Source organism: Panthera tigris, chromosome A3, assembly GCF_018350195.1.
Source record: "Panthera tigris isolate Pti1 chromosome A3, P.tigris_Pti1_mat1.1, whole genome shotgun sequence".
In the NCBI taxonomy this organism is placed as follows: domain Eukaryota; kingdom Metazoa; phylum Chordata; class Mammalia; order Carnivora; family Felidae; genus Panthera; species Panthera tigris.
Genome location: NC_056662.1, coordinates 7,375,898 through 7,383,184, shown reverse-complemented (window position 1 = coordinate 7,383,184; position 7,287 = coordinate 7,375,898).

The following is a 7,287-nucleotide window of genomic DNA, read 5'->3' as shown; positions in this document are numbered from 1 at the left end:
TGCTGAGAACGATCCATGAAAAATGAACTGTCTGGACGTCCCATTAGTAATGTGGAGAACAAGCCTGGTAGAAGAAAGAAGAAGCAAACCATCTCCTAAAGTCATTTTGTTGCCAGTTGAAATACTTGCACAGCGCTGAATGGAGAAAAGCTTTGGCTTAAAGAGGACAATGGGTGGGGACGCAGACAGCAGCATCCGAGGATCTGAGGACGGGGTTACTCCAGGGGCCCAGGAAGGCTACACACGATCTCACCGATGCCCTATTCAAGAGAAGTGGGAGTTTCACAGACGGCAGAGCGAAGACTGGAAGCTGTTCAGGACGACATTTGTCAGCCTGTAAGACACACATGTGTACGATGGAAAGGGCTCTCTTTGGAAAAAGTAATATTAAAATCCTTTTTATCATATAGGTTGTAGAATTATTTAAAACTACTTTATATGTGCTGGAATGTGATAAGAAATCATAAGCCAAAGATTGGTAATGACATGCTGCCACCCTTGGAAAAATCTGTAGTGACAGAGCAAAAAAGAAAGAGTTGGTACGACTGATACCGATGAAAGTAGGAATACATTTGTGTCCTAAACTGTTAAAATTGTGGTGTGAGATACAGTTGTCCGTTTTATCAGCTGTATTGCCTGTAGCTTCTCATCTTTGTCAGGAGACCGCCGTGAGGATATTACAGTCTTATACATATTGTTTAGTCTCGTGTTCTACCAAGAGGACTGGATCAGAAATCCTTATTGGATGTTATGGGCTTTAGGCTTCCATTGGTAATTTAAACACCGGGTATTTGTGTGTGTGCATGTGTGTGCATTTTATTGTACATATACAGTACACACACATGCACACACAGTCCCACAACTTGAGTTTGTAAGTGTGATGGATTCATACAACTCTCATTTTCCCATTGGGTCTCTTAATTGATGTCAGATATTATCTAATCTTTAATGATTCTACGTGGGACATCTATCTCCAAGCTACGTAATCTTCATCATTACTTTAGTAATAATAATAACAGCAGAAATCGCTCTAAAGCTTATTAAGAGTCAAGAACTGTGCAGTGCATTTTATATTCATTCTATCACTTAAATACTCAATGCATTTCTTATGTGTTACACTGTGCATATTCTCACCATATTCACAGAGGAGAAAAACAGTAAAGGCTGTCAATAGATAAGCTATAAATAGATAATCAATATTTATAGCTTATAAAACCTTTAAAGTTCCACCTGCAATACACATAGTCATCCGTTTTGCTGATAAATATCAACTTTTAAACAAAGCATAAAACAGGAACTTAATTTTCACACAGGTTTGAATATTAATTTATGAGCGCCTTCAAATAACGGCAACAGCCTATCCGAGCCTCTCCTATCTCTGCAAAGAAGCTGTGCTTAAATTGCAAATCATTTTTATCAACCCATTAAAACAGACCCTCCATTAAGCAACGCTTGGCCTGCTTTCATTCAGTTGGTCCATGTACTTGAACATTAAAGAATTATAGAAATAAACCTATCTGTATGACTTCATAAAGTTTCTCAATATAATGGGAGGAAAGGGACTATTTTTAAAGTTAAGGTTGAAGGTTAGGCTAAAAGTAGAACGGGAGTCTTCTTATTACAAAGAGAATTTGTTGGGGGAAAATACTTTGATGGACATGTTGGTTATGAAAATGAGCCCTACTCTGAGGAAAAAGTTATATTAAAATTTAGGAAAAGATGGGGTGCCTGGGTGGTTCAGTGGGTTAAGAGTCTGGCTCTTGATTTCAGCTCAGGTCATAATGTCAGGGTTGCTCAGCAGGGAGCGTGCTTACGATTCTTTCTATCCCTCTTCCTCTCTCTCCCTCCCTTCCTCTATAAATTAGCTAACTAAAAAAAAAAAAAAAAAATATATATATATATATATATATATATATATATATATATGGCATTTAAAAATTAAAAAATAAAATTTAGGAGAAGACATTTAGACAAAAAGAATGTAATTATCTATTGCCGTTTGCCTCAGTAGAACCATCCCTCATTTTTCTGACAGTATCCCCAAATTTTGTGGTCCTCCTTAATTATTCATTTCTGTGATCTTGTTGGTACCTCCCTGGGGTTGAAATGGTGACCCTGGCCTAAGCCATGGCCAGCATGGTTGTTTGAGTTGGCCACGACCAGTCCAATAAGAATAAACTTTAGGACTCTTAGAGGGCTACAGGAGAAGGCATTCTCCCTTTCCCACTGCACTTGAACATAACACTGTAGGGCTTGATGCCGCTGTCCTCACATGGAACCTAAAAGTGGAGTGAGCACAGAGGAACCGGGACCAAGCCATGGAGAAGGAGGCCTAGTCCTGGTCGCTGCTTGAAACTTCGTGCTCAGTTCTGTTTGAAACCAGCTGTGCTCTGGGACTTGGTGATGCGATACAGTCTGTTCCCATTTTGTTTTTTGTTTTGGGGGTTTTTTTTTGCTTGTTTTGGGCATTTTGTCACTTGCAAATGATAACTCTGTGCATTAAAGTAGATGGGATTTTGCATCTTTGTCTTAGTGGATGGGGGGGGCAGAATTTGGAGGCTTAAAAATGTTGGGAAGAGAAAAATGAAAAAGGAGAACAGTCTCAGTAGGAAGAGAAGGGTCAAGTGACATAGCTCGGGGTGGTAACTAGAAAAATGGAAGATGTCTGATGGCCTAAGAAGAGTATGGACAAACACATCCTTGTAATATATCATGTGTTCTGGGCTCTCTCCCCTCACTACAAATCTTCAATGAAATCTGATGACACCTAACAGCTTTAGATATACCCAAAATGGCATATATATATATATATATATATATATATATGACTTATAAATGCACAGTCCAGGAAGTAAACTGGCACTGAAGCAATTGAGAATTCAGTGGAGTCAGGCATTCATCCTGAAAAGCATATAGAAGACACACAAAGCACGCAGGACATGTTGGGTCTTGTGTGAACCTCCAGTCCTATTTAAGAGGAGGAAAGCTGAAGCCATGTTGTTTGAAAACAGACTATATCGATATTGCAGAAAAAGCTTGTAATTTCACTTTTTCAATATAAAAGTGAGCTTAAACAGTTATTTGATTTCATCAAGGAAGAAAAAAGAAGTTAAATATATTTTTTAAACATTTAAGTAACTTTTTTAGACTCTGTCAACTATTGCTATGATATTGAGTAACAAACAGCATTTTTTAAAGGGAAAAGACTATGTTAACTGTATGTTAACTAATTTGACTTAAAATAAAAGTAAAATAAAATAAAATAAAATAAAATAAAATAAAATAAAATAAAATGGATCAGTTCATTCTGAGTTCAGAATTGGGTGGGTTTAAAGGCATCTGAAGTGTCATCAATTTTTTACATAGTTAGGAATCTAAAGAATGGACCCAGGCAAGCATATGCCCTAGAAGCCACTGGAGACTCTCATCTCAGGGCAATAGAGAATACTGTGGAGTCCTGGCAATCAATTGAACCCCTCTAAACTCCATTTTCTCAAACTATCAGATTGGGATTATAATAGTACCTTCAGAATATTAGAAGAAATGAGACACATCACGCTTAACATGGTGTACCATGCAGGGCACATAGAGAACACATTTTCGTGATTGCACTTACAGCTTTCTGTTACTATTATTCCTCCCTTTCTGCACTTAATTTAGGTATAAGTTTAGAAGTTGGGGATTTTGAAAATCTGGATTCCATCTCAAGTTGTATTATTAGCTTAGCCATGTGACTTTTGGTCTTTCGGCCCGCAATCTCCTTGCCTCTACAATGAGGCCTACTAGACAGTCTCTCCTATGTGCCTTTTGGGTCTGAAATATCCAGGGTGTTTCACAATGTCTGTATGTGTCTGCGCTCATGCTTCGTTATGTCTCTGTTAATGTATAGTCCCTACTCTATAAATATATAGAATAAAGACAATCAAATTGATAACTACCTAGTGTATTTTCCTCCCGAGCGTGTTCTGTGTAGGCAGTGAACTTCGTCCCACATATTTTACACAAATATGGGAGAAGCTAACATCTTCCAACCAATACTGTGGAAGAAGCACAGCCTTGATTCCGAGGCCCCAGTTGCCACGAAACTGAAATGCCTGTTTCTGTGTTTAGTAGCTATTTATCTGTGTTCTGCATATACGCTCCCACTTTCCGTCTTGCCTCCTCTAATAATTAAAAAAATGCTTTAGGCGTGTGAAGGGGACAGAAAGAAAGAGGAAGGTAGCAGGAAAGACTGGAAATGCCAGGTTTGTGTTAAATTAACGTTTGAAGAAAGCCTTCTCCTTCGGAACCCCATCAATTGTGCATCTTCCTCCCCCAGCCCCACCTCCACCAATCCCCAGGCTTTAAGTGGGATGAAGGGTTAAACCTTTTACTGGTGAAGAAGTATTTATGAGTATTTACGTGTGTTTAGTGAAGAGAGAAAATATTTTATTAGCAGACTGCTGCGAGGGAAAATTGATCTGTCTGCTTTATGTGAGAAAGTAAATGTGTCCCTTTAACCTAAAATTGGTGCATCAAACTCTACAAACTCCAATTATCTTGACAAAAATGATTTAACCAACCACAGAACAACAGGGAGACCAAGAAAGAGGACTCTAGAGGAAGAAAAAGATACTGCCAGACCTAAGCCTTAGGCACCTCTCCATGAGAAACTTCCGAAGTGGAACTGGCTATCACCCCAGAGGGTGGAATACTCGGGGAGATTTGTGTGCAAGACAATGCTGTGTTTCACATTTAATAATAATATGTGGTCTTGCAGTTTCTGCTGAGCAAAGTCCTAGTTTTGTTTTCAGTTAGGTCATTTCAGTTTGCTTGCAAAGATGAAATGAGATCCCACATTTAACAACAAACAAACATAAACTCTTCTACCGTCCCCATATTTCCTCAACGGTGTCTGGGAACCCCATCAATCGTTACTGAATGAGACAAAAACCAATACTATAAATCTGTGAAAAAGTTTACTAGAATGTGGCTCAAAAGCCAATTTATACTCTTCCTTCTTTTGATATGGTCCCCAACCTATTTGAGAAGTAGCACTGGTCTCAACAGTATTTACTTAACCATAGACCAGGCATGACTTTGTGCTTCCTTCTTTGAGGAGATGGGAACCCGATCTGCTGGGGTTGCAGACCAACCTGAAATCTGGCCTGAGGATATGGCAACGGTTTGAAAGTTTGAATTCGTTTTCAGCAGGAAAACTCAGAAAATTCCATGCATATGGCCTGATTTTTTGACTTATCATGAAGAAACAGGTCCCCCAATACTGGGAGGTGCATTATGGCAAGGCAAGAGAGTATTGCACTGAGTAGAGATTGCCTTCTATATACAGGCCATGGAGTTACAGGTCTCCATACCAGACTCATAGTACTAATTTGTTTTATCTACCTGGGCTCTATAGACGCTGAATTTGCCCTCGTTGATCTACTGGATTACGCCAAATGGAGGCATCATTTGTTTGAATCCATTTTGGTAAACTCCTTAGCTAATTCCATGAAACAGACAAGCCTGATGGTGGAGGCTGCATGTGGACTTTTAGAGTCTGGATGAAATTTCAACAGGAATACAATTTTAGTATTAAATCTGTCTCTATCGGAAAAGACTGGACTTGGGCATACACCATTCCTCCCCACCCCCCCCCCCCACGCACAAACACACACACACCTGTCTGCTAACAAACGACAGAATGCTAAATCAACAGAACAGCAAAGTCTTGGTGACTCTGCTATAAACAGTTTCCATGCATTGTCTCCATGGTGATGCCTGCTTTTATGGAGGGTGTTTTGTAAATTAATATACCTAAGAGGAAGAAGAAAAGCATACCCACTAACAGAAAGATTAAAAGGATTTTGTTGGGTTTTATTTTCCAACAGATCCTGCTCTTTGGTAACATTGCTCTAAACCTTGGTGTCTCCTTTAAAAGAAAGCAACCAAGTTCATCTCTCCGCCTTGGGACTTTACAATTACGTCTGCTTATCGCAGCTACCAGTGCCACTGAGACTTTCATCATATTTTTACCTGTGTTAAAATTACCTATGATTTCAACAGAGCCGTATTGGGAGCTTTTGATTGTTAATGTTCGTTAGTTCAGAAAATTACCTTTCTTTTCTCATTTTTGAGTGGAAAGTCCAACAAATGAATTGCATGATAACATCAGGAAGTGTATTTTGACTCCTTACTTGTAGCAGGTGATAGTTTTGAAGTTCCGAGATGATAAGATTGTTTCATGTGACTCCTAAATACACTTCATATTGAGCTTATGTATGTATGTTGATCTGTCGCTTTGTTTGATTTCATGACAATGGGACCGTTTTTCAAAAATTGCTCTCCAGTTACCCGTACATCGGGAGTTTCTCTCTTTCCTTTCTCCAAGCAATCAACATTTAGTCCTTCTCGTCATTTTCCTCAGGTTCCATGGTTTTTAGAGCTCACTGTTTATAAGATGTTTGGAGCTGGGTTTCTCAAAAAGACAATATATGTTACTCAATACATTCCCCCAACATGAACAAGACCTAAAATACGGATAGTTTCATTATGGTTATATCTCCAGAGTTCGTGTTTTAAAAATATTCGTCAAAGAGTTTTACATAAGCACGTGCCAAAGGAAAAAAAGGAAGATAGGTACAACAATTATTGTTTTGCATGAGAATAAATTCATGTTAAAATGTCTGTGCCCTTCATAGAATAGTTCCAGTTGGAAAGCTACTCTTTTTTAGCGTTTTAAAACTCCATAGACTACCCCTTGCTCTCAGACGCCTGTGGGTATATTTATAATAACGGGAGAAGGGAAAGTATTCTTTGAAAAGCGGACTTTCTTCTCCTGGAGCTTGAGTTTTGTTAAGCAATGCCAGCAGCCTCTCCTACAATGATGATTTGCACTTAAGCCATTAGCTTTATAGACTCCCCCAAACACCTCTGAGACAGAAGCCCCAGTTTCCCATGCAGTGTTGTGCTGACATTCTTATGCAAAATGCTTATTAAAAGCATTGTCATGCATTTCCAAGGGACCTTAAAAAATAATAAATCTGAACCATCTTGCTACTATTTTCATGAATAAATGCCAGTGTCTGACCTTATCTTTTGGCTCTGCCTGGCAGTAACTTCCCTGTACCTCTGCACTATGGGTATTGTCAGAGAAAAAGGCTGCAAGGTTTTATTATTTAGAGAATTATTCCATCTTCCTCAGACCTTTTCTAGGATGAATAATTCTACATGGGGATAAATAGAGACTGATAGAAAATGGGTCACTTCATCATGCAGGGGTTTTTTTTTCCAAGAAAGGCCAGAAAA